The 10,068-nt window shown below is 45.8% G+C and overlaps 1 long non-coding RNA gene across 2 annotated transcripts in view; it reads left to right on the top strand.

The window, feature by feature from the left end:
• The first annotated feature begins 222 nt into the window (after positions 1-222).
• Positions 223-10,068, top strand: part of LOC132029094 (uncharacterized) — a 60,290-nt gene continuing 50,444 nt past the window's right edge. The window contains exon 1 of one of the 2 annotated variants that reach the window (XR_009407702.1): positions 223-313. This is a non-coding gene — a long non-coding RNA (uncharacterized LOC132029094). The other variant, XR_009407703.1, reaches the window with a different exon arrangement.

The following is a 10,068-nucleotide window of genomic DNA, read 5'->3' on the forward strand; positions in this document are numbered from 1 at the left end:
GGCGGGGAGGTGGCTCCAAGGTGACGCGCGGCCGCCTCCGCCCCCTGGAGGCGGGGCTGGCGGGCGGGGGTCTAGGAAGTCGGACGGCGCGAGACGTGCCCCCGCCCCCGGCGCGTCCCGGCAGTTTCTGCGCGTGCGAGCGGCGGCGGCGGCGGGTCCCGGCAGGTGAGGGGCGCGCCGGCTCCTGGGCAGTCCCCGGGACGCGGCCTCGGACAGGTGAGGGCGGGGTCGGGCTCACCTGGCAGAGCGCGCTGCGGGGACGCGGGGGCCGCCGCCCGCTCTCTTCCGGGGCGGGCGCCTGCTCGCCACCGAGGTGAGGCGTTGGGGACCCTGAGGGTTCGGGCTGGGAATTCAGCGGAGCTCCTTCCCGGGAGCCGCGGCTTCCGGAATAAGGTGTGCGAAGGAGTGAGGCCGAAATCCGAGGGGGGCAGTCCCGGAGAGCGCACGAAGGGCAGGCGGCTTGCCCCAGGAATTCGTGGCTTTTTAAAGGACACACCGTTGGTCCCCTCGGGGCGCAGTGGAGTTAGTCACCGCCACTGCCTGGGCTCTTTCTGCGGAGGTTAGCCCCTCGTTTGTGTGGGATTTCATGTGCTCCCTTCGTGGAGACCCGGAGGTTCAACTCTGGTTGCCAGCGCAGGCATTGGCGCAGCTGCCCAGGAGAAGAAAGCCTTAGGATAATTGTGTGGGGGTTCGAGTCTTGCACATTAAAAACAAAAATACCAGAAAACCAAAAAACCCAATACGGTGATGGTGGTGGTGAACTTGAGAGGCGATTGCTTCCGCAGTGAGTTCCTCAGCGCGCGGTCCATCTGTCAAGCAAATGGGGCGCCGAAGGCTTTTAGTCGTGGTTGGGTTTCCATAAACGGGTTAGAACGTCTGAAGGTTTCAGCGGCGTGTAGGTAGGTACTTACCAAGTGCGGACTGGAAGTGACATTGACAGGAGTTACCAAGCAGCTTCCAGGTGAACCTTGGAACTTTACAAAAACCTGCTTCCCAACGCACTGAGTGGCAAACAGGTCTATGGGTTGTGATTCCTATTAGCATCCATTTTCGCTTGGGTCGGCAGCATTTAATTCAGTACATTTTTGTTGTATGTCTTTTAAGGAGGAACCTCTGGGAGAACCAGGTTGGCGTGCCTTTTGGTAGCACAGGTGTTGATACACAGGGGCCACTTAGGGCCCTCATTCTGCGCAGCTGGGTGCTCAGAAAGAGCAGGGGCTTGGGCCCGCATTTCTTTAATCTCTGGTACTAAGCGTTTAAATGCAGGGAGAATGCAGATCTTTGAAGAAGTCTGACATCCCAGCTGACAAGGACTATGAAAAACCATCCTCAAAATAAGGTTATTGGGCACTTTATCTTGTTGTGTAAAATACACAAGGTAGATATTATTCCCCCTTTTCAGGTGAGAAACCCAGGCAGGGAGGAATCTAGCAGTTTGTTGAAAGTAATTAGTGGACCTGAGAGCCAAGGGGGATATTTCTGAATGCAAAAGCTGTGCTTTTTCACTATTCCATGGTTCTCGGACATTTAGTGTAAATCTGGCAGATTTAATGGAAAATAATTCAAATTTATTTTCCTAAAACAATCCATGTCAGTTGAAGAGACCGTTATGAATAAATGAGTATTGCTTTCAGTCTCTTTGTGTGGTTAAACTATAACCAGTCTGGGCCAAGAAGATGAACGGCAGTTTTTAAAATACAAAGTTTATTATGCGTCTTTGTTAACATATTTTTAAGGACCAAATATGTCCAAGAGGGACAAATCCGGTAAAACTTTGTAGGTATTCCTTGTGTATTACACATTGAAGTAACAGTTAATTTTCTTATTATTCATATCCTTTAACAGAGGTCAGTTTGATTCCATATCTTTCAGATGAAAAGAAACCACTGTTTTCACCTAGAGAGGACTTTGTGTGCGTGTGTGTGTATAAATCTATAATCATATATAAATATATGTAACATTTATTTTAAAAGGTGTATCTGTTTTTCCTTAGATCTATCTCTAGAAGTGTACAGAGTACTACAGTGCACTTATGTGGGAAGGAATCCGAATATTCCCAGTTTAGCCTTTGAGTGAATGAGCCATAACAACTCATAATTTCTTCAAATTCCTGTCAACCACGGAAGTGATTTTCAAACTGCAGTTACTAGGCTGTAGATGAGAATGAAAATAGTCTTTAGACTTTTAAAAAATTTTTTAGAAGTATTTATTTATTTGTTTGTCAGAGAGAGAGAGAGAGCACAGCAGGCAGAGTGGAAGGCAGAGAGAGAAGCAGGCACCCTGCCCAGCAAGGAGCCCAATGCAAAACTCGATCCCATGACCCTGGGATCATGATCTGAGCTGAAGGCACCTGCTTAACCGACTGAGCCACCCAGTTATCCCTAGTCCTTAGAATTTTAAATAATATTCCTGACACGGAGAGCACTTGCTTTCTTAAACTCTTCCTTATCATTGTTAGTAATTATACGGAGATATTGAGGGGTTTTGTAATTAAATTATCTTAAGGTGTTGAAAAAAAGTGTCTTTTTGGCGGGTGAGGTGGGGAAGAGAGGCTCTTTGCCTGTGTCGGGAGAATCAGGTAGGCTATATTCTGCCTGAGTTGTGCTTGGCACAATTTTTATTTTTGTTTTCATTTGACAGTGAAATCAACAACGCACCTTGAACTCCTCTCTAGGAATATTTGAAATCCTGACTAGAATGTGTTTGTAGATGTGTGCTTGGCTTGGTTAAGATTCTCTAATGGAGGGGCCAAGAGTGATGAATTAGAGAACTTTCCAGAAGACCAAAAGGGCCAGGGAGCAGAGTATGCATGAGATGTGAAGTGGGCAGATCTAGATTTTGTGACACCTGAAAGGCAAGTGACTTGGGGATCTTTAAAAAAATAATGTAAAATTAGTTATGAAAGTGAATGCTTATTTAGAATGGAAAAAGATATGATCACCCTTTGCTGGAAGTTTCTTTCTCTTTCAGCTGAGAACTTTTTGGGCAATTTACCAGAAATGCTTACATAAAAATGCTTCCTGATTGCAGCCCTCTCTCCCTGAGAACACTGAGCATCTCCTAGCAGCCTGTAGCCCTCATAGGGGCCTCTGCCAGCGAGAGGCCGGAAGCTGAAGCGCCATTACCGTCAAAGAGTAAGAGGGCCAACTGTGGTTGTAGGCAAAGGACTCATGGTTCACTGAGCAGGATGAAGGCTGGTCGCTGGGGTGGGAGGGATACTCAGCTTATTGTGGACTCAGGGCAATTTCATATCTAGTAAACAGCCCAGAGGGAAGGCCCAGAGCTGACTTCTAGGACCTTCTACTTTGCTTGGCTCTCCAGGGATGCCTTTGGCTATTGGTGCTCCCAGCGCTTATTCTACCACTCATCGTTAATGGAGGCTTTTCTATGTCCCAGGCACGGACTATGGCAAGGTCCTATTTACCAGGGAGCTCCTACCCTCATGGAGCTGATTTCACTCTGACAGCACAGGGTCCTAGGGGCTGGCCTGGAGCCTGGAGGGCTCCTGATGGCTTGAGCTGAATTTGGAATTGTTGGTGGAGTTACCAAGATGGAAGAGTCCAGGGAGGGCATTCTAGGTGGGTGGAGGGCTGGTGACAGCCAGAGGTACGGATCCCCGTACTCTCCTCCATGGATGCAGTGAGGCCCCTTTGGTCAGGGGTTCTCAGCATGTCCTTTCAGACCAGCTGCACCCACACAACTGGTTTTAACTTACTAGAGATGCATGCTCTCAGCCCCCATCCCAGACCCTCTGCATTGGAAACTCTGTGTCTGGGGCACAGCGATCTGCATTTTGAGAAGCCCTCCTGATGACTGCGGTGTATGCTGAAGTTTGAGACCCGGTGATCTAGGTATTTCACCGAACTGGTTGGGCATAGACTCCCCTGTGGATATGGTAAGAGAGGAGTGGGATTCATGCCAACACTAATATGCTATGACTGTGATATGAGTATCATTTATGTTATGGTCACTGGCATTTTTGGAGTACCTGGACTATAGTCAGGCGTTGTGCTAAGAAATAGGAACTCTTTTAATCATGAGTATAACCCCACAAAGCAGGGCTGTTGTCACTTACATTGAATGTGAGAAAACTGCAGTCCAGGGAGACAAGGGGATTGTCCCCAGGCACACAGCTGGAAAGCATTTCAGCCAGGATTCAGGCACTTCCCCTCTCTCCTGCCTGGGAAAGTTTTCATCTGTGTCTTTGTTGCGTGGGTCTTGTAGGGGAGGCTGGAAGGGAGACTTGAGACTACGTGGACTGGCCCTTTTTAACAATCATTGTCATTTGCTGACCATGTGGGTTTAATAGCTTTTTCTTTAGGGACAAATCGCCAGATGAGATAGGTACCATTTTGTCATTCCCTCCTTGGGGGAATTTCTAAAGTTTCGAAAGCAAATGGACACAAGTGCATTTAGTAATTGAGCAACATGGATGTTTCCTCCTTCCCTGGTATGGTGATGGGCTAATGTGCATTCCCCCCATTAGCAGAAGGTAGCCTTGTTTTGTAATGTGGGTTTCTTCTGGGTATGGGCATGGGGACTTTCTTCTAAAGCCCAGCTCCCTGTCCAGGACACAGATGTCTTGAAGATGATGGTGTGTTTGTCTATGAGGTCCTGGAAGGTACCTAGAAGAGCTGTGCTTTGCATTTTCACATTTTTTTTTTTCTTTCTGAAAATGATTGTTCTCCGCAACTCTCTATATTTTGTCATGGAATACCTCCATCATTTCAGGAGGCATGAAAAAGAACACAGGTGGTATACCTGGGTAGCTCAGTGGGTGAAAGCCCTGCCTTCAGCTCAGGTCACCATCCCAGGGTCCTGGGATCGAGCCCCACATCGGGCTCTCTGCTCAACAGGGAGCCTGCTTCCTCCTCTCTCTGTCTGCTTCTCTGCCTACTTGTGATCTCTCTCTGTCAAATAAATAAATAAGATCTTTAAAAAAAAAAAAAAAGAACACAGGTGTAGATGTGAGGACATGTATGAGTGTGCCAAATGGTGGTTTGCCTTTGGGTATGGACCTCAGGTTCCGGAGCCTTCGCTTCTCCGCACGCAGATGTTGAGACAAACGTTAATTTGAGTGCAGGGCAGGCAGCAGAACTTAATTCTGGGAGTGCTGGCTGTCTCAGCCGTGCATTCATGCATTCACATAGTCATTTGTCGCCTGCCTGGTTGTGCTGAGTCTTAATGTCAGGCACTGGAAGAAGATACAGCGGTGGCTGGACAGATGTGATCCGTACAGAGTCCTGAGGACAAACTTGCCTGCTGTGCTATGGCTGAATGGAGTCAGGTGCCCCACTTCCCCCAGTGAGTCATCTGGAAAGGAGTTAAGAAGTTATCTTAGTTCAGGAGAGAGGCTTTAGGGCTTGGCTTAAGGCAACCGGGAAGCAGAGGTGTGTGAGGGTTTGAGAGATGATCTGGGAGATTGCGTAGGTGATGGGGGTTGTAGGAGGTGGTGTCCGGGGTTTGTGCCTTGGGCCCCTGGGTTGATGCTAAAACCACAAGTCAGGACAGAATAGTTTTCAACAAATAAAAATGAGTTTTGTGGACATTGTGAGTTTGAAATGTCCTCATGACTCCAAGGTAGAGGTTTGGGTACATTGAATAATGCAGCAGAGAACCCAACTGAATAATTCAGCAGGTTGAGTAATATCAACAAATGAATGATGCCATCTCCCAAGGAGAGGGTGGAAGCGAGAAGCAGTTCACAAAGGAAACGCGGGCATTTCCCCTGGCATTGGCAGGGTAGGCACAGATTCCAAGTCCTTTGATGGGAAAGGTGAAAAGAGTCTACTTCCACTTGTTCTTGAGAGGGTGGAGATAAATTCTCTGGCCCTTTTGCATGGTTGATAGCCTGCGATCTGGCCCGTGGGAGGAGGGTGGCAATGTGGAACAGCAAACAAGGGCTGGCCGGAGCAGAGGGGCAAGGGGCTCATTGAAAGCTCATTTGCAGCGTTTCAGCTCATATAATTGTCGTAAGGTAAAATGCTTGCCATCTGTCCTCTTTTTTTTTTTTTTAAAGATTTTATTTATTTATTTGACAGAGAGAGATCACAAGTAGATGGAGAGGCAGGCAGAGAGAGAGAGAAGCAGGCTGCCTGCTGAGCAGAGAACCCGATGCGGGACTCGATCCCAGGACCCTGAGATCATGACCTGAGCCGAAGGCAGCGGTTTAACCCACTGAGCCACCCAGGCGCCCGCCATCTGTCCTCTTAATGGGTTATTTTCTCTTGTTAAAAGTACTCACTATACAGGTGCCTGGCTCAGTGGCTTGAGGATTCTGCCTTCGGCTCGGGTCACGATCCCAGGGTCCTGGGCTCGAGCCCCGTATCAGGCTCTCTGCTCGGCAGGGAGCCTGCTTCCACAACCACCCTCCCCCCTGCCTGCCTCTCTGCCTCCTTGTGATCTGTGTCTGTGAAATAAATAAATAAAAATCTTAAAAAAAATACTCACTATAAATATCTATCATAAATATTTGTATTTATGATAGATATTTATCATATCTGATATATCATATTTATTGTATATCATATTTATTATAAATTAACTATCTGGATCATTTTGTAGCTCATACAGATCAGCCAGTGCTGTTTTGTAGGCACTGCTGATACCAATACTACAAAATTAATTTTTGTGTAGAATATTAGGTTTCCGTAGGTGCTCAGAGTTGAGTTGAAGGCTTGTTTAAAAATTGTGTTAGAAAGTGGCTGAATAAATGAAACAAGATGGGATTGGGAGGGGGACAAACCATAAGGGACACTTAATCTTACAAAACAAACTGAGGGTTGCTGGGGGAGGGGGTTTGGGAGAGGGGGGTGGGGTTATGGACATAGGGGAGGGTATGTGCTATGGTGAGTGCTGTGAAATGTGTAAACCTGGCAATTCACAGACCTGTACCCCTGGGGATAAAAATATATTATATTTTTATTAAAAAAAAAACTGGAAAAAAAAAGAAAGTGGCTGAAATAAATAAATACATGTTCCTTTGTCCAAAATACTATTAATTGAGCATGCATTATATGGAGTTTTAGTTGTGAATCATCTCCCTGTCCCCTGAGAGCTTACAGCCAAGATGGGAACCTGCAAGAAAGTGTGCTGTTTGCTAAGGATAAGGGGCAAGGTGCCATGGGAGCCAAGCAGTGAGGGACTGGGCTGCTTGCACTTAGTAGGACTGGGCAGCTGGAGTGAGCCAGCGGTGGGCAGGGATCCCTCTGTAGCATGAAGCAACATTTGGAAAGAACAGACAGGTTTTCAGAATTTGCTGGATGGATGCTTTTGAGGAACTGAAAGTTTATGATCAACTTTGTACATTAAAAGTCAGACATAGGGGGGCGCCTGCATGGTTCAGTGGGTTAAGCCACTGCCTTCAGCTCAGGTCATGATCTCAGGGTCTGGAATTGAGTCCTGCATCCAGCTCCTTGCTCAGCAGGGGGCCTACTTCTTTCTCTGCACCTGCCTACCATTCTGTCTCCTTGTGCTCTGTCTCTCCCCGACAAATAAATAAATAAATAAATACATACATACAAAAGACATATTCACAAGAGGTTGTGATCTGGTCAGGAAACCTAGAAAAGAAAGTACTAAACTTATCTGCATGACTGTCCCCACATTCAGAGCCAAGAGGTGACTGAGGGGATGGTACAAAAATGAAGCAAACCCCACTCAGACCAGAAACAAGTAAAAATAATGATTGTGATGATTGTATGATAATTTGTGTTTTGGGTGGTAGTGGGGAGGGGGCTATTGGGAAAGATGTTGGTGTTTAGTTTGAGAACTTAGAAAAGGATACTATATTATGTCATGTCATATAATGTATGTCATATAAAGTATATATACATTATAATGTATATATATAATATATAATGTGTATAATGCATATAGTGTAATTGTATATAACCAATATCATTATGATTAACAGTCTTACCAAGTGTAAAACATCACATAATTATTACATATGTAGGTTTCTAGTCTGAAAATGGCCTTGGGGGTCAGTGCTTCCACCTCCTGTTGCTCTTTCCTGAATGAGGTGGGGTCCAGTGGTGCCGCAGGCTTGCTTACCTTCCCCTGGTCAGTCTGTCTGGTGAATGAGTATGTCGCCATTTGTCCTCTGGCAATGTGTCTCACTTGAGCGAGAATTCTTGTCTGTTGCTGAAATGCAACAGACAATTGTCTGTTAACGAACTGTCTCCATCTTCTCCCAGTCTTTGTGTCACCCTCTTTTAAAGATTTTATTTATTGATTTGACAGTGTGAGAGACAGAGAAGGAACCCAGGCATGAGCAGGGGAAAGAGCAGAGAGAAAGGGAGAAGCAGATGCCTTGCTGAGCAGGGAGCCTGACATGGGGTTCGATCCTGGGACCCTGGGATCATGACCTGAGAGGAAGGCAGACGCTGAACCGACTGAGCCACCCAGGCGCCCCTGGTGTCCCCCTTCTAACTTAACTTCCTCTCTGCTGTGGTTGTCACACACTTTGTTACATAGTCGAGTGTTTTGGATATTATAAGAATCTTTGGTGGAAGTCGCTTTCAGCGTTTTAGACCTGCCTAAACAGGCAGAATTTCTCTGATGTTTCTTTCTTTCTCTTAAATCTATTTGATTTGCGCTGGCACAGAAACGTTTGGCTTTAGCAAGGGATGAGAAAGAAGGTTCTCAGGAAGTTTCAAACTCTGTTAATATTTGAACCAGAAGATATGGCAGACCTGAGAAGGTATATGATTCATTGTTTCTAAACATCATGAACTCTTTATGTGATTAAAAAGAAAAAGTTTGAACAGGTTGGTGCCGCCCTGCTCATTAATAGCCGATTGGCATTTACTTGCTTTGTTAACGGCTTCCTTTCCAAATTCCGGCTTTGTGTCCACTTCTGCCTTTGTCACCGTGAGCTCAAGATTATAAATCAATAATTGAGTGCTTAGTTTTTGTGTTCCTTGCCAATATGTGCCTTTTCATGGATGTTTTTCTCTTTTGGTGGAAGAAGCTTTTTGTTTTCCCTGGTTTATAGGGCATGTGGATTCAGCTGGCATATATTTCATGTCACGTGCCCGCTCCTGGGGTTATGGAGGTTTTGCAAGGTCGCAGTATCATCTTATTCTCAGGAACCGTGCTGGATAGGAGTCATACCCATTTTATAGAAGAGAGCACTGAGACCCAGAGAAGCCATGTGAGTTGTACAGGGTCAGTCCATTGGATGGAATTTTACTTCCAACCCCCACCCCCCACTATTCCATCCTAAGCCTGGACTATTTTAACAACTCTGTTCTGACTTATTTTCCGGTGACGTGGTTTAGCCCCCAAACTAGGGAGTCTCCAAGACTCATGACAGCTAAAATGCCAGGTATTTCTTTGGCTCGTGGATTTGGAAGCAGCTGCTCTGTGCATTCCCAGGCTGAATGCAGAGTTGAAACCCTTCACCACAGAGGTTGCTTTAAAAGCCACATCGATAAAGCTTTGGATTCCTGCTAACCCCTATTCTGGAGATGGATTTGGCACGATCTTGATAAACACATCACGTTAGAACAATTTTCTGCCAGAAGCTTGTGAATATGTGAAATTAGATACTCTGAAAAGGTCTCTCTTTCCTATCTGACCCAAGCGAGGATTTAAAACACGAAATTGTTATAATAAATTTGTGTAGCAAAGCAAGCAGTCAGTAATTGTAAAACTCATGGCTCGTTCCACATGAGAACAACCCCAAGAGAACAACTTAACTGTGTGTTTTTTTTTGTTTTTTTAAACTGATGTCAGCTTTTAAGGAGATTCAGATGTTGACATTTTAAAATCCAGATATAATTCTTGTGGTGCTGTTGATTGGATCTGAGTGCTTTTTTGCTGTTCATTCATTTATAAATATCAAGACCAAATGAGATGTTTTAAGGGTCCACAGTGTACAGATGGGGTTGGTATTCTGGTTGATGTGATCTTGGAGAAGCTAAGAGTTAACTTCTGCTGAATGTTCTGCTTATCCCCATGGGGACTTCTGAGGTACCTCTTGGGAACCTTTCTTTAATCTAGATAGTCTGTTCACTGAGAACACGGAAGGAAATTGAGAATACATATTTCAAGCTCTATTCA

This window comes from Mustela nigripes, chromosome 13, assembly GCF_022355385.1.
Source record: "Mustela nigripes isolate SB6536 chromosome 13, MUSNIG.SB6536, whole genome shotgun sequence".
Classification (NCBI taxonomy): domain Eukaryota; kingdom Metazoa; phylum Chordata; class Mammalia; order Carnivora; family Mustelidae; genus Mustela; species Mustela nigripes.